The 17,129-nt window shown below is 36.3% G+C and overlaps 1 protein-coding gene across 1 annotated transcript in view; it reads right to left on the bottom strand.

The window, feature by feature from the left end:
- The window catches only part of LOC109373905 (sodium channel protein type 2 subunit alpha-like), a 167,227-nt gene extending 152,345 nt beyond the window's left edge, over positions 1 to 14,882 (bottom strand). The window contains exon 1 of the mRNA XM_019628148.1: positions 14,671 to 14,882. The gene's annotated coding sequence lies outside the window, so the exon portion shown is untranslated. The remainder of the gene's footprint in view (positions 1 to 14,670) is intronic.
- Positions 14,883 to 17,129: the final 2,247 nt, after the last annotated feature.

Raw genomic sequence — 17,129 nt, 5'->3', positions numbered from 1 at the left:
AGAGAGAGAGAGAGAGAGAGAGAGAGAGAGAGAGAGAGAGAGAGAGAGAGAGAAAGAGAGAGAGAGAGAGAGACTGACACTTCCTCACATTATTTAAGTTTTCTCTGAAAGTTTTATATACACTTCATCTACATTCTTTTAGAAATCACCAGGGAGTCTACTACAACACTAATTAAAAGCCATTTAAGGCAGTTATATTAAAGCAAACTATTGAGAGTTATTTTAATAAGTCACTTGAAGTAGGACATAATTATGTTGTGGAAGTAAGGAATTTCAAATAGTATCTTGATTGAAGTTTTAAAAAAGTAGAGCTCAACAAATGTACTGATCAGCTCCTACGGAAGGCAGTATATATAGGTACTAGGTAGCTTGGTAGAACTATAAGACACAATGTCTGTCCTTACACAGCACACAATTTCACATAAGAGAAGACCCAGGTGTGCACATATCTGGCTAGACCACATTATGACAAGTGTAGAGATAGCTGCAGGATGCAATGGAAGTACAGAGCAAAATATGACATTGCATATGAAAACATTAGAGAGAGCATTATAATGGAAGTGACATTTGAGTGAGATATAATTAGGACAAAAGTTCATATACATTTTCTGAAGCACTGGGTTTATAAAAATATTTCACTGCAATGCTGGACTATATTGAAGACAGAAATACATTAAGTGGAAATTTTTTTTTAGTATATGATAAAGTGGAAAGTGATACATTTTCTAATAGCGAGTTGGCATATTTATGTTAGACAGAATTTTCTATAAATAAAGACGTTAGGCTTTTAACAAAGGCAAATCCCTAAGCTGAGATTTAGAAGACATGCATGAAGACTCTTTAGGAGACCTAAACTGAGTGATTTCAATGAAATGCTAGTGGTTTAATGAAGTGACATCTGCATCAAGGTGGCATAAGATATCCTTTGTATTTCCCTCCCTCTACTTAACAAAAATTCAGCATCCATCCACAAACAAAAGTGTCTCTATGGGAATTGTGGAATCAGAACCATATGTCAGTGGGCACAGGAGGTGTCTCATCCACCTGTGCATCAGGTAATAGGCAGACAGACTTCAGTACCAGCTGTGGTTCCTGCAGAAGCTTGTGAACTGGTTCTAGCCACATTGCAAGAGCACATAGAGAACAATGACTTGGTCACTCATTCACAGACAAGAGAGACTTAGTGGAATCCAGGTTTCCAGAGGATAATATCCAGCATATCAGCAAAGCAAAAACAAAAACATAAAAACAAACAAACAAAAACCAAAAAAACGAGTTGTGATGCACTGGAGTGGATAAGAAGTACATCTCGACTTTGCCTGCATCACCTCTGCCTCAAGGTGGCACAGCTCAGGGATAAGTGAGACCTTCTCAGGCATGATTTCTTCCCTGGCAGAAAGGAAGTGAATGCCCAGCTTCACAGCCTTGTGGGACTCTGCCAAAGAGATGCTCTTGCAGAATCCAGACTACTAAATTGGAAGTTCCATGACTGGGGGAAGGAAGGGGATCGGGAGAGTTGCAGATAAAATTATCGGAGGTATTACATGCACATGGTCCTTGACGACTGCATTGTGGGCTCTATCGGAAAGTCCACCCACGAGCCTCTGTAATGCATTGCCCATAGATCTCTGCAATTGGCCTCAGTGCCTCACCCACACACCACCCCCACTCTGCAACTGGCTCCCTGTGCAGGCTTTCAAGGGCAGCAGCAAGAAGAAGCTTTGGTAGATGTCTAGGGAGTACATGAAGAGAACCAAATTCTGGACTGAAGAATTCAATGAAATGAAAATAACAATAGAGACCATCAACAGCAGACTAGACCAAACAGATGAAAGAATCTGTGAGTTAGGAGACAGGAACCTTGAAATCATCCAGTTAGAGGAGAATAAAGAAAAGAGAATGAAAGAGTGAAGAAAGCCTACATGATCTATGGGACACCATAAAAAATAATAATAATGTGTGAGATATTGGAGCTCCAGAAAAAGGAGAGGGAGAAGGGAGCAGAAAGCTTAACTAAGGAAATAACCATTGAGAATTTCTCAAACCTGGGAAGAGATTTAGATATCCAAGTTCATGATGCTGACAAGTCATCCCATAATTTCAATCCAAAATTGTCTTCTCCAAGACAATTATAGTAAAACTGTCAATATCAAAGATAAGAACAGAATACTAAAAGCAGCAAGAAAAAAAGAAGGTTGTAAACTAAAAGGAACCCTATTAGGCAATCAGTGCATTTCTTGGCAGAAAACTTACAGGCCAGGAGAAAGTGGGATACTCTATTCAAAGTGCTGAAAGAACAAATGCCAAACAAGAATACTTTCTCTATTCAGCAAAGTTATCCTTCAGAAATGAAGGAGAAATCTTCATTTTGTTTCCCAGACAAATAAAAGCTGAAGTAGTTCATCACCATGAGACCTGCTTATAAGAAATATTGAAAGAAATTCTTTAATCTGAAATGAAAGGACACTAATTAGTAACAAAGAAACACAGGAAAATATATAACATACTAGTAATGGTAAATGTATAGGCAAATTCAGAGTATTCTAATACTATAATATTGTGTATGTTAACCACTTAACTATATTATTAACTATAATATAAAAGTTAAAAACAACTATAGGTAGGGCCGGCCAAGTAGTTCGTTGGTTAAGACTTGGCTTGGGAGTGAGAGCTCTGAGCAGCAGGGCTGCCAGTCGCATCCCACATGGGCCAGCGACGCTGTGCCCTCTACAGCTAAGATGGTGAACAACAGCTCGACTTGGAGCTGGACTGCCGTGAGTTGCTGGCAATGGCGTAGGCTGCACTGAGGCTGCAGTGGGCTGCCGTAAACTACCGTGAGCACCCGGCAGCCAGCGTGTGTGGCAGTCGAATGGCCGGTGACTGACTGCCTCAGCTGGGAAGAGCTCAATGATCACAATACCAACATGGGCCAGTGAAGTGACGTCCTCCACAACTAGACTGAAGAACAAAAGGACAGCAGCTTGTCTGTTTCCCTTTCCTGATTCCCCAATGCTGTTCCCACCCCCAAATCCCCAATAAAATACTTTTTAAAAAAACAAAAAAACTTTAGGTATTATAATTTGTTAATGAATACACAATATAAAAAGAAGCACATTATGACATTAAAAACAAGTGGAAGTAAAAGGATAGAGTATTTGTGTGTTTGAAGTTATCAGCTTAGAATAAACTGTTATAAATATGTTTTATGTAAGCCTTATGGTAACCACAAAGCTAAAACCTATAGCAGATTCACAAAAGTTTAAGGGAATCATAGCATATAACCACTATGAAAATTTCACAAAAGAAAGCAGCAAGAGAGAAAGAAAGGAACAAGGAACTATGAAAGAACCAGAAACAATTAATAACATGACATCAGTAAGACACATCAGTAATTACTCAAAATGTAAATAGATTGAATTCTCCAATCAAAAGGCCATTTTGATTCTCCAATCAAAAGGCAGAGTGGCTGGCTGAATAAAAAAACAAAACCCAACTATATGCTGTCTTTTTCCCACAGATAATACCATACAGAGTGATATGAAAACTGCTTTTATCACTTCACAATATCTCTCAATAATTTTTGCAAATCAGTATATGAAAGTCTAAATTTATTTTTAATACCTATGTAATGTTTGTTATGTAGATGAACCACAACTGATTAAACCTATCTCTATAAATGGATATTGAGGTCATTGCTAGTGTTTTTATGATTTACAATGTTGTAGTGTATACCATGTGTGAATATATCTATAAGACCAATACCTAGAAGTGGAAATGTTGGATCAAAAGATTGAAAGTCTTGTTTCACATGAACACTAAGAATTTTTCCATTTACTTTTTCCCAAAATACTATTATGGATTTGCACGTTCTATAAAAGAAAGTATATTACAGCTATTATAATGCTGGTGGTAGGCTATTGACTAACTATTTGGACTATAGTCAAAGGGGTGAAATGGTCAAACAGGGTGTATTTGAAATTCATTGACCTGCCTACACAAACTCATGGGTAGAAGAAGAAGAAAAATACATAAAGATATTCATAGCAGTATTGTTAATAATAGTAAAAAAAAAGTGGTAGTAACCCAAATATCCATCATTATGAGATTGTAAATAATTTGTGATACATTTCTATAATGGAAAACTATTAATCAGTTGAAGTGATTGAGGTATATGAGATTTGATAATTATGTTTGCAAACTTGTGACAACAATGTTGCTAACCTTTTTTGATATCAGAGGGGTTATTCATTATGAATTTGTACCAACTGGACAAAGAGTTAAACAAGTTTGCTATTTGGAAGTGCTGAAAAGGCTGCGTGAAAGTTAGACGACCTGAAATTTTCACCAACAATTCATGACTCTTGCATCATGACAATGCACCAGCTCACACAGTACTTTCTATGAGGGAGCTCTTAGCCAGTAGACAAATAACTGTATTGGAACACCCTCCTGACTCACCTGATCTGGCCCCCAATGACTTGTTTCTTTACCTGAAGATAAAGAAAATATTGAAAGGAAGACACTTTGATGACATGGAGGACATCAAGGGTAATATGATGACAGCTCTGATGACCATTCCAGAAAAAGAGTTCCAAAATTGCTTTGAAGGTTGGACTAGGCGCTGGCATCAGCGCATAGCTTCCCAAGGGGAGAACTTCGAAGGTGATTGTGGTGATACTCAGCAACAAGGCATGTAGCACTTTTTCTAAGATGAGTTCACGAACTTAATTGTCAGACCTTTGTATGTGCATATATCAAAATGATTGATTCTCAAAACCATCATGTTTAGGGTATAAAGCAAAATATAGAAATATAGTTATAGTATGATACCATTTACATAAAATTTTTTAAATGCATAAAACACTGCTCCACATATGTGTGTACAAGTTGTGTGGAGTATAATTTAAAAATATGAATGTAAAGATTGTGAATAAAATTCAAAATAGCTGTTACCTGAGAAGGAAATGATAGGAATGGGATCAGTATAGGGTACAAAGGAATCTTTCACTGTGCCATATTTTATCGTTTTTTGTGAGAATCTAAACTAATATGACAAAAGAAGTTATTATGAATTTGTTAAATCAACAAACAAATACATAAAGTCAAATAAGAAATCTATTTCCAAAATTATGACCAGTCTTATTTTGTTCCTTTGAGTGTTTTAGTTAGGCTTTGGTCAGCAATACAAGCATGAGTCGTTTTAAGTAATTTGTTCCAGAATCACCTCATTTGATCGAGTTGCGCCTCCATCTATTTCTTGCCCTTTTGTTGTTGCTCTTCAATCGTTCTCTCTTGCCTACCCTGCTCAACTGGACGTACATTCTTGCTCTTACTGTTGGCTTCCTTCACTGGACCCAAGTAACAGCTCCCACTTTATGCATCTTTAATGCTAAATTATTAAAGGGTTAGAGAAATTTGTCTGGGTTTAAATACAGAAAGTCTCATCATGTGTTTTATGCTTCTCTTATCCAAGAAAGCGTGTCTTTAATCAGTACTGGAATTTTCTCTGCTATTGTATTTTAAAAAATCAAGTCTCCCCTGTTATCTCAATTATCTCTTACTAGAATATCTCTTTGGTGTTGTTGAACCTTTTAAGTCTACTTATTATGCTTTTTAACATCAAGAATGCCATTGATGCATTTTGGGTAAATCCTCATCTCTTTCATTCTTATTTCAGCTGTATCTAATATATTAAACTCATGCAGTTCTAAATGCTAATTATTATCATTTTCATTTACAATTTTCTGTTTGTTTTCTTTTTTCAGTATCTGACTATTCTTATTTCATAGTGCTTTATTTTTATTCCTTAACACTTTTATCATTTTACACATGCTTATTTAGTTTATTTTGAATTATTTTATTATTTGAAGTTCGTGGGATGTTGGTTCTATACATTTTTTTGTTATGTCTGCTGAATATCCCTTATGGTAGCTTATTTCTCATGTAGCTTGTATGTTTTTACTGTGAGTTTACCTTAAGGTTTTTTTTTTTTTTAATCTTTTAAGATCTAAGGTTTGAGACAATTACCTTCCATTATTTTATAATTGCTTCTGCCAAGTATTCAAAGATATTGGTTTGACAGTGTGGAATTTCTTTCCACAGAATAGCATATATTCATATTCTATTTCATTTGATGCAGTCCTGGGTTTTATTTCTTTCTAAATTATTCTTTTCCTAAAAGACAGGACAGAGACAAGTATCCACAAACTCCTGGATCAGCAGGTTACATTTTCTAATTCTTATTTCAGGGAGTATACAACTCTTTGAGGCTCTATTCTTTACACAGGGGTTCTCAGTTTCAATTCCCCATATTACAAAGTTCTACGCCTCATCCTTTTATTTCCAGACTTTAAAACTAATCCCTCCAGGAATTTGGATCTTATTCTTAATACGATAGACCTCCTTCTACTCCCCAGAGCCCTGTGTCAGCTTTCATGTTTGCCACTCCGGATTTTAGGTACCTCTTTATTTTTGAATACTGGAGGCTTCCTTTTTTTAAATATGAGCATAACTGTGTATTTAAGAAGCATTTTTGTTTGTTATATCTAGAGTTTTGAGATGTTGGTAAAGATGCTCCACATTCATTAGTCCACTAAGTTTCCAGAATTGAAAATTCTCATAGGTTTTGTGTAAATTATTTCTTTTCTCTTAGTAGGTCTTAATTACTTTTAATATTTCTGGAGATGTGGAAAGTTATGGCTCTGAGGATACAGGACTAGTGCCAGAAGTCATCAATATAGGCCCTTTCCTGAAAGCCTGTGGCTAGGCTATAGCAAGTGCAAAAGGGTTCCCATCCTCTGCTTCTTCAGAGTCTAGGCTGGTAATAATAACATATATCTACTAACACAGTAGTTTCTGCAGAAAGTTGACTTCCGTAAGAAGTCAAGTGCAAAATTTATGGAGTTAGGCCATTCCTGGTGACATAACTAAGGATTCAAGAAGAGTCACTAGAGATTTTAGTTGGCAGATTTATCAAAGCCAGTAACTAGGCATGTTATCTTCAGGATGTTCATCCTGCTTGATGGGCTATTTTACATTTTTTACTTCCTGACACTTAGGCACCTAAATCATGGACCATTTATTTGGATATACTAATCAAATATAAAATATGGCATAATCCTTTTCTGACTTTCCTCTCTTCCAACTGTTAGAAGTGGGGTAACCATATATCGCAATTTGCCTTAGACAGTCTTGATTTACTCCTGCTCTTCTAGAGAAATTATTAACAAACCACGATGTGGTTTAGATAATTTATGGTCACCCTGTTTGTACAACTAGATTCTCTAGACCACTGATGCAGAAAATAGTGAGTGTAAGTCTAAGCACATCCTACCTGTCTAACAATTTCTGTGCCACCTCAGTTGCTCAATCCAGAGTAGACACAGAAAAGAAGAAAAAACATTCTAACTAGTAATTCTGGGTTGATACAGATACTATCACAATTGTCCCTTGACTGGCTTGCTTTACATCTTAAATATTTCTAAATTTTGACATCAATTATTCAGAGATGGGAGACATAACCATAATCGTATAAACTCTCTCTTTTTTCATGATATTCCAACTAATCTATTATCTTTTATATGAGCCTAATTAAGGCTTTGTTGCACTATACATATCACCCTGTACAACATGCAGTAGGGCATAATTTTACAATTACATAATTGCATACTTATTTCTTAAAACCAACAAGACATGCTCATGCTGAAAGTGTACTGTAATCCCAACTGATCCTAGATACCAATGCAAGACTTAATATTCTGAACTACAATAATAATTCAGACAACTCAAAGCAATTCTTGAGTGTGATTGCTTCCTACGATCATTTTATTCCAGTACAAAACTATTTTTTAGCAGGTAGAAACAAAAAATTAACTAAATTAGGATCTTCTTACCCTTAAAAACCTTTTGACATATTTGGATAGTAAAATACACTGAAATATGCATGATTCTTAAAACATTTCTCTAAAAATTTTCATAAATAACAAAAGGTCATTACATGATATGTTTATTATTATTATTATTAATGTCATTACTAATTATATTTTCACCCAAATGACGATCTGGATTTAAAAGTTTAATGGAATATTATCAGGAAAATTTTGCAACGCCCACCTCCACTTCTGCTTCCACCTACCTCTGATTTCTCCAAACCCAAATGCAGTGAGAGGGAGATGACACCTATATATGAATATTACAGGGAGATAGCCAGTAGCTTTGACTTTTCAGTTTTAGTACGAGTTCATTTCATGTTCATGCAGGCCATCTTTTTCACATAGAAATAAGTTTTAATAGGCATCGTTATATTGTCAATGGTATTTGTCATCAACAAATTGCATACAAGGCTCTAATGCTCCTTAAAACCCATATATCTTACTTCCCCATGTATAAGACGCACCCATTTTTGAAAAATGTGGGGTCTAAAAACTGGGTGTGTTTTATTTTTATTTATTTTTTTTTTAAGATTTTTATTGGGGAATTGAGGGAAGGGGAACAGACAAGTTGCCGTCCTTTTGTTCTTCAGTCTAGTTGTGGAGGACGTTGCTTCACTGGCCCAAGTTGGCACCATCATTGCGCTTTTCCCAGGCGAGGTAGATCAGTCGCTGGCTTCTGGACGGCTGCTCACAGCGGCTGCTGGCCGCTCACGCTGGCTGCTGGCTACACACGGTAGCCCATGGAAACCCACCTGCCGTTGCTGGCGACTCAAGGCAGCCCAGCTCCAGGTCAAGCTGTTGTTCAGCATCTTAGCTGTAGAGGGCAGTGTCACTGGCCCTCATATGTGGGATCTGAACCGGGGCCCTCTGGCGTCCCAAGCCAGCTCTTAACCAACGCACCACTCGACCGGCCCCTGGGTGTGTCTTATAAAGTGATTGGATGAGCACAAAAACAAGCTCAAAAAAAGTGGGAAATGCAAGTAAAAAAAATCTACAACCACTGTATAAGACACACCCAGTTTTTAGGCCCCCACATTTTTCTAAAAAGGGTGCGTCTTACACATGGAGAAATACGGTAATATAAAATTACATTTTGATGACTAAAGATCTTATTTGCTTTCATAGGCATTATTACTCTTTTTTTTTAAAATCTTAAAGCAAGATCTTTCATCAACATAAGCAAACCATTTTTTTCAAAAATCTTACTTTCATTATATTTATTTAAACAAAATTAGAGACCATATTAAACTTGTATTCTAAAGATAATAGATATGAAGTAACTGTTGACAAAATATAAATCCACAGTATTTAAAAATGCAAAATATATATTAAAATCTCTTAATCTTTTTCCTAATTGTTTTCCTTTTGAAATAAACTTGCTTGTAACTATCATCAATATTTAAAACACACTGAATAAAATGCATTAATAATTTAAAGAGCAAAAGTGATAAAATCAGGAAAAGTGGTGGGAATTTTTTTCTTATTGGCAGTATCTGAAAGTAGTTTGAAACTGATGTTAAAAGTATTTGTGACCTTTGTTAGAAAAAATTTTTCAAAAGAAATTTTAGATCTTAATATATACCTTCTAGCATGTTTGCTGAGAGCAGAAATCTAAAAAATATAATTCTAAGGCCTGATTTGTATTTTCTATGACCTGTTACAAAATTATAAAATTATAAAATAAATATTTTTCAAAGGGAATCAACAACAAAACCAAACAAAGAATTCCATCCTTTTGAAAGTGCTTTGAGCAGAGAGGTGGTGGCCTAGGTTTGCTGTACATGGTTAGCATTTACCCTAGAGCCTCCAGTACTAAGCATTGTCCATGACCCTTCTGTGGGTACACAACAGCTACTAATGGAGTTAAACTTGAGTTAGCATTTCCATTTCAGATCATCAGCTATACCATCCATACTCCCCCAAAGTGTCCACACTGCTGGTCAAGAAAACGTTGAGACAAACATCGAGTTTTGGAATGGGGAAGGGTTAAGAGTTCTACAGCTGGCAATAATAACCTAAAATTTTCCTAACAACAGAATAAAAACACACACAGATAAAATCTAAATTCTATCTTAATATTTTAATAACTAGGAACTAAAGCTTGATAAAAATAATCTTATTGGACCAGCTGTGTGGCTCGGTTAGTTAGAGTGCAAGCTCTGAGCAACAGGGTTGCCGGTTCGAGTCCCACATGGGCCAGTGAGCTGCACCTGAGCTGAGCTGCCACTAAGCTGGTGAGAGCACGTGCTCTTAACAACAAGGTTGCCAGTTGGACTCCACATGGGATGATGGGCTGCACCTCCCCTCCCCCAACTAAGATTGAACACAGTGCCTTGAGCTGAGAAGTCTTGAGCTGCCAATGACCGGGCGGATGGCTCAGTTGGGTAGAGAGTGTGCTCTTAACAACAAGGTTGCCGGTTCGACTCCCACATGGGATGGTGGACTACGCCCCACCCCCTACAACTAGATTGAAAGCGGCGACTGGACTTGGAGCTGAGCTTGCGCGGCCCCCTCTACCACAACTAAGATTGAAGGACAACAACTTGACTTGGAGCTGATGGGTCCTGGAAAAACACAATGTTCCCTTCCCCAACTCCCCAACACTGTTCCCTTCCCCAATTCCCCAACAAAAATCTTATTAAATAATAATAATAATCTTATTTATAAAGCTTAGTTACTGAGAGAGGTAGTTATGAGGACATCTAGAGGTGACTCCCAGGGGAAGAAGAGAGGAGGGAAGGGGAGGACACGGAGGGGCAGGATAACTCTACCTTTATAATGTTGCCCATAGTCAGCCCTGAGGGAAGGAAAGTCACCTGTAGCTTTACTGCCACCTAAATGCCTACTTCTGCCCATCTCACGCTACCTTGTCATACAGTCCAATTAGAGACAGGTGTAGAAACAAGGAAGTGATATTTCTACCCAACCAATCCTGAACTGAGCTGAGTTCATCTGAACTGAGGAAGCAGCTATTTCACAGGCATCAGTGGAAGAATGGGACTTGTCATCATGCCTAGGCTTTATTCAAGGCCTCCCATTGTCATTCCATGGCATGTGAGTGCAAGGCAAGGCCTAGAGATGGGCTAGGAAAGATACAAGAGGATCCTGGAACTGTCAACAGAAAGAGAGAAAGAACTTCTGGTAGGAAGCCTCAGAAGGGAGGTCAGTCCCCTAAGGGAAGTTTGTAACTAAATGGACTTTCTTTTCTCTTTATACATATCCTTGTGAAAATACTAATGAAATTTCGGAAGGAAAAGGCCAGAGGTTGAATACTTAACTCAGATGCTGGCAAACCAGACCTTAATAATCAAACTAGATAACGTATTATAGATATGTGTTGATCTAACCCTATGCAAATTCAAAATAGAAGCTGTTTTTAAAACAGGTCATTCTGAATAAGGAATAAATAATTGAAGTATGTACAATGAGTCTAATGTGAAACAGTATTATTTTTTTTCCAATTCAAGGATTAATCTGACTAGAATGTGCTCTGCTGGGAAGTGTTTTGCTACTGAGGATTTCTTATTTCTTCTAGAAAGCCCATATGCCACAAATATCTTTTTCTGAGGACCCGACTGATTTAAATAGAAGAGATATTTTATCTTGCAGGCAAGGACTTAATTTCCAAGAACAGGGCGCCTAGAATGAGTTACATCAGCGTTCCTTTATATCATCTCCTACCCCTTCTTCCAACCTCAAAGAAAAAACATTCTTCAACCTTCTTTCTCTTATGTCCCACAGGACTTCAATTTTTTTGTTTCTTCTTTCCTTTACAAGTTTCTCTTTACTTACCTAATAACTTTACTCTGTGAAGGGGCTGAGGTTTCTCTAATCCTAACTAAAATCTAATTGACCACAACAGTACCTTACCCTTCAAGGTAAACAATGTTACCTCCTTCCTTTCATTGGTAGAAGTCTTAAAATCTAAAGTTACTCTCCAGCTTTCTCATTTCCCATTTAGTCCTCAGTCTGAGACCCTGTCTCTGCAAATCTACTAAACCTCTTAAAATCCATCCACGACCCAATAAGGAAGTCCATCAGCCCCTACCCTATTCTCTTATTAAGCAACCGCTTTACAGGTTTGCCATTGCTTCTGAGCCTCATTTTGGTAGTCAACTTCCTCCAACTTCTCCCTTATGTTCCCACAGTTAATTAGTATCCTTTTACTGATTCATTTTACCCCACCCAATCTTAAAGTTATATCCCAGTCATCTTCACTCCACTTTCATTCCCCAATGATGTTCATTTATGTGTAGCATAATCCTTGCCACAGCTTCACATACATCCGTATATTCAGCTTTATACTGTAATCTGATATCCGGACATAAAATGTTCACCTTATAAAACAACTATCTCTATGTGAGAGTATGTGTTGTATGTCAAATGCATAACTTCGAAAGCCAAATTCATGACCTTACGATGGCTGCAACAGAAAACAACAACACAGTAAAATAAAACAAAAAACACAACTCTTGGGCTTTAATCAGATTAGATATTACCATTCTCTATAATTTCCCTAAATAATGTCCTATAGTTCCCTATTTCCTTGTATTTGTTTGCCTTACCTTTGTACCTGGAATGAGCAACTTTGTATTTTTATTTATTTACATCCAACTCACTCTTAATGATCTAATTGAACTGTCATATCCTCTTGAAATCATTTTCTCTGGAGTCTTAGCTCCTCATGCACAGACATGGGGACTGCTGGCTTATTCTGCATCTCAGACGAAACACAGTATCTGGTACAAGATAGGTGCTCATATACTTGTCCTCATGTAAAACTCCATGAGGTAAAACCTGTGCCTTTGTTTATGTCTCAATCTCCACAGTGGACAGTTCTTCGTGGGTGTGTGGTACTCCACAAATATTGTATATGAAAGTAACATATTTTAATCGCTTTCCTTTCTCAAGATATTGAAGAAGCAGGGTGCAGCCTGTGCCCAAAACCTGACAAAAAGAGAGGGCAGGTAAGGGCATGATGATGTTCTTGTAAGAGTCAACAGACTATGTGAACAGTCTGTTCTGTTTGGTAGAAAAGAGTTGTGAGCTAGTATGTGACCATACATATCATTCGTGGGCATAGTGTAGAGTAATATACCTCATCAAATGAGGAAAGGAGAACAGAGTTGTCGTTTTAGTTTTCTTGGATGCCCTGTCAAGAGGCCTGAGAAAATTGAACTCTGCGTGGAGTAACATGTACACTGAAAGAGCCCTATTCATAGACTTTACCCAGACACACACACACACACACACACACACACACACACACACACACACAGTATCAGCACACCTGCTATCTGCCATTTGTGTGACTGCTATGAAAGACACTGAAAACTGTCAACCAGTGTTCTAGCCTTGCCTCTGATTCTAATTTAGCATGTGGCTCTGGGAAATTCGCTTAATCTCTCAACCACAGTTGTTATTCTTTAAATGATGAGATAGATAAATGTTAAAAATCTGTGATTCTAAAAATGCCCATGTATATAGAAACATGTGGAACTTAATCTCTTTATAGATCCCATATGTCAAAAGACTAGATTTTTTTTTTTTGGTGTTTCAAACCATTCTATAAAATCATTCCCCAAAGCTTTCACAACCTGACACAGCACAGCTACCTCTTCATAGGAAAACGATGAGTAAGACAGAAATATCCCGATGCACCCCCACCCCCTGCCACCTCCACCACCATCAACACACACACACACACACACACACACACACACACACACACACACACACACACACACACCTCTTTCCAAAGAGGAGGGAAAGAGCCATTTAAAAATAATCTTGCAAAATAATTTTTAAATATTTAAAATTTTCATTTTACATTGATCTAAATAACAATCAAGACTTTCAAATTCAGGATTTCCATTTTGCTTTCTTCCTATTAATTTGATAAGAACAATAATAGAGGATTTAGAGGAAATTATGAAAAATAGCAGAGAAAAGCTCCTGAGTCATTCCACTCTTTACATAGCTAATGTCACATGACCAAAAATAATTTAAAATGTGAGCACCTTAAAAAATATCGACTATTTTTAATGGCCACAGTCCTATCATTACAAATCTGCCAAGATCCAAGACAAACCCATTTTCTCAGTAATTGATTTGTTTTCAGTTTACTCCTTACATCCATATTGGGGGAGGGGGGGAGGGTCTGTATTATCATCCCAAGTCTATTAAACACATTACATAAATCTTCCATTCATGTGGAGGAAATGACTTACAAATTTTTCCAAAAGGAATAAAAAGCACAAATAACCCACACCATCATTACTGGCAGGAAGGGCTCAGAAGGCTCGTGGGCTCAGGATGCTGGCAGCCTGTGAGGCTGCTATCAGGAGGCTCAGCCCTGGGCTTTGGCAAAGCCACTGCCATATTAATCTGCTTCATTACATCTCTACAATTTGCTCACCGCGTTAAGAAGCAGTATTTCCCTTGTGAGAGGAAGATCCTTCCTTCACTATGAAAGCTTAACCCTCAAAAGGCACAAAAGTATAGCCACAGAAGGACGCTAAAGGCCAGAAAGCCAAAGAAATATTAAAATGTAGCATGCCAGAGTTGGAGCTTATTTCAGTCTCGGAAGATTTAAAAATGCAGAACAGCTAGATTTAGAGCTTTTGAATTTTTTAGATCCGCATCTAAGCTTACAAAGGCACACATCGTATTTTAAATGCTTTCATTAACATAGATAACAGTTCTTTGATAGGTCAAAGATAGAATCATATTGCCTTACCTGAAAGAAAGGGAATTGTAAATCGTAGCACAGAATCCATATATATGTGGAATATAATAGTCTCCAGTGCAGTTCTTCAGAATTTCAATGAGAGCAGAAAGTAAAACCTCACATGTGTTCTAGCCTCACTGAAAAATAAAAAAAAAAAACAAGAAAGGACGACCATAGCATCCTTTCTGCTTCTGCCTTAGCTTTCTGTTCTGACACTCACTCGATGGTATCCACTGTCTGTTAGAAAGCAGCATGCTAAATTGAAATAAATAAATAAATAAATAAATAGGAGGCAGCATCTTACGTGATAGCTCCATCTCCTGGCCAAAAGTGGAACCATATTCATTCAAGATTCTTTGGCAATATTGTCTTTAACAAGCTTCAGTAAGTGGTGTATAGCTCCTAATTCCATTGTATTTAAAATCAACTACCTTAATTAATTGGAAATTAAACATTTAAGAAGCAATAGAGTATAAGTTTTTAAAAATTTTAAGCCTATTTTTAGGGTTTAGTTAAATTTATTTACCTTACATTTAAATGGAAGATTTTCATATGTCACTACAAACTTTGCGCTTACCTTAAAACTTATTTAATTTTATTTACCACCTGAAAAATAATATGTATCTTCTATGTACTGGGAGTGCCAAAAGAACTTATGCACATGACTTGTATTCATCTTTTGTTGTTGGTATATATTATTAAAATTTTAATATAGCTTTTCCTTAAAATGTGTTACTTTTTTTTGGCACCCTCTGTATAATTTTAGATGTCAAATTTGTCTTTACTGGGTGCCGCTGGAGAGAAGTGGTATAAGTTTTTGTCTCTGGAGAAATTCTGCATTATGTTGTTGTTATTGTTTTCATGTGAGAGGAATGTTGACAGGCTACAGTTAATGCAGCACAATGAACTTATTAAAAGAGAAACTAGAAAAATCTTCCTTCAACCCAAGCTTTTAAAGACATTTCAAAGTATACAGATATCAAATTACATAGTATAGCAAATTTGATCATTATAGTATACTATAGTATGTAGTTATATTTTATTAGGGGGATCAAAATTTAAATTATAGCGAGAATGAATTTGGTATATAACACCAGTTATGGAGAGCATATTATGTGCTCAATAATATATTTGTTTAATTAATTTTTCTACGGTCAATTGTGAAGCCCTGGTTTATCTCAGTTTTGAAAGAAAAAGATAGGTGGCCTTTCTTTCACTTTTTTTACAATACCATTTAATTTGGGGCCAGGTATATGACTAAAATTCTCCCTAGTTTTTTGATATTCCAAAGCGTTTCATTAGCTGCTGGAGCGGTAACGCTGTCCGTGGTGCTGAAAACTCAAGCACTCAAAGGATTCTAGGTCTTCAACTGGTCTGAAATGTTGTCTTTGTGATATTTGATATAAATTTTATCTTAAAAAGCCCTATATCATCCAGAATAAGTGACAGTATCTAAGATACAAATATCTAGGTAATATTTTATCCACAGAATATGTGGATACATGTTGATCAGAAGCCATAATGCCGATGAATCTATTGTATTTAAATAAAAATATGATTATCGATCACACTTTCTTTGCATCCTTTATATAGGATTTCATTTTATTCTTGCTAAAGTTATATTACATATATTCTTTCAGTATTAGTGCCCCCTTGAATACCTAAGCCCTCTCTTTAGTAACTTGTGCAGAGTTAATTAATAAGCAAGTCAGAAGAACAAACCTGGTTCTCTAAATTTTACCGTACTAGTATTTCCACAATGTAATTAAGATATATTTGCATGGTTTTAAAAATACATTATTAACACTGCACAAATAAATAAAGTGACTTAGCAGATCAAATTATTTAAATATGTACACAACTATTTCATCTCATAAGTTTTCTGCAAAAACAGCATACTGGTGCAAACTCATAGGGCACATAAATTATAAAATCTCTATCAAACTTTCCAGCAAATCACTCTTAATGGTCAAGAACATTGAAAGAAAAAGAAATAGAGCCTGAGATGCTACAGACATGAAATATCATTGAACCCTCACATTATCTTTAAAATCATGGAAATTTTATAGTAATTCATATAACATTTAAATTTTTCTTAAAATACTGTTGCTTCCATTATTTTGAGGGTAAATTTTACCCTTTAGGAAGATATGTCTAACTTGTCCTGAGATTTTATGTATCTCTAGGCTCGCTACCGCATGCTCCTATAAGAGATGCAGAAGTTCCTCAAGCCCCAACTTGAGGATCATGAGATTATATGATGTAAAATCAATTTATCTCAGTGAATAAGAAATTACCTAAAAATTTTCTTCGTGTATTCATTTCCAGAATATAACTCAGTTTTGACTAATCATAAAACAAAATCAATATTAAAAAGTGATACCTTTTAAAAAGTTATGAAATATATTTGCGTTCATTTCTAAAATGTTCCTGTCAAAGTCACTGGTAAACTGTAAACATTGTCATAA

The sequence above is a fragment of the Hipposideros armiger genome, unplaced genomic scaffold, assembly GCF_001890085.2.
Source record: "Hipposideros armiger isolate ML-2016 unplaced genomic scaffold, ASM189008v1 scaffold_751, whole genome shotgun sequence".
NCBI lineage: Eukaryota > Metazoa > Chordata > Mammalia > Chiroptera > Hipposideridae > Hipposideros > Hipposideros armiger.
The sequence above is the reverse complement of the archived record's forward strand: the minus strand, read 5'-3'. Positions and strand labels throughout refer to the sequence as shown.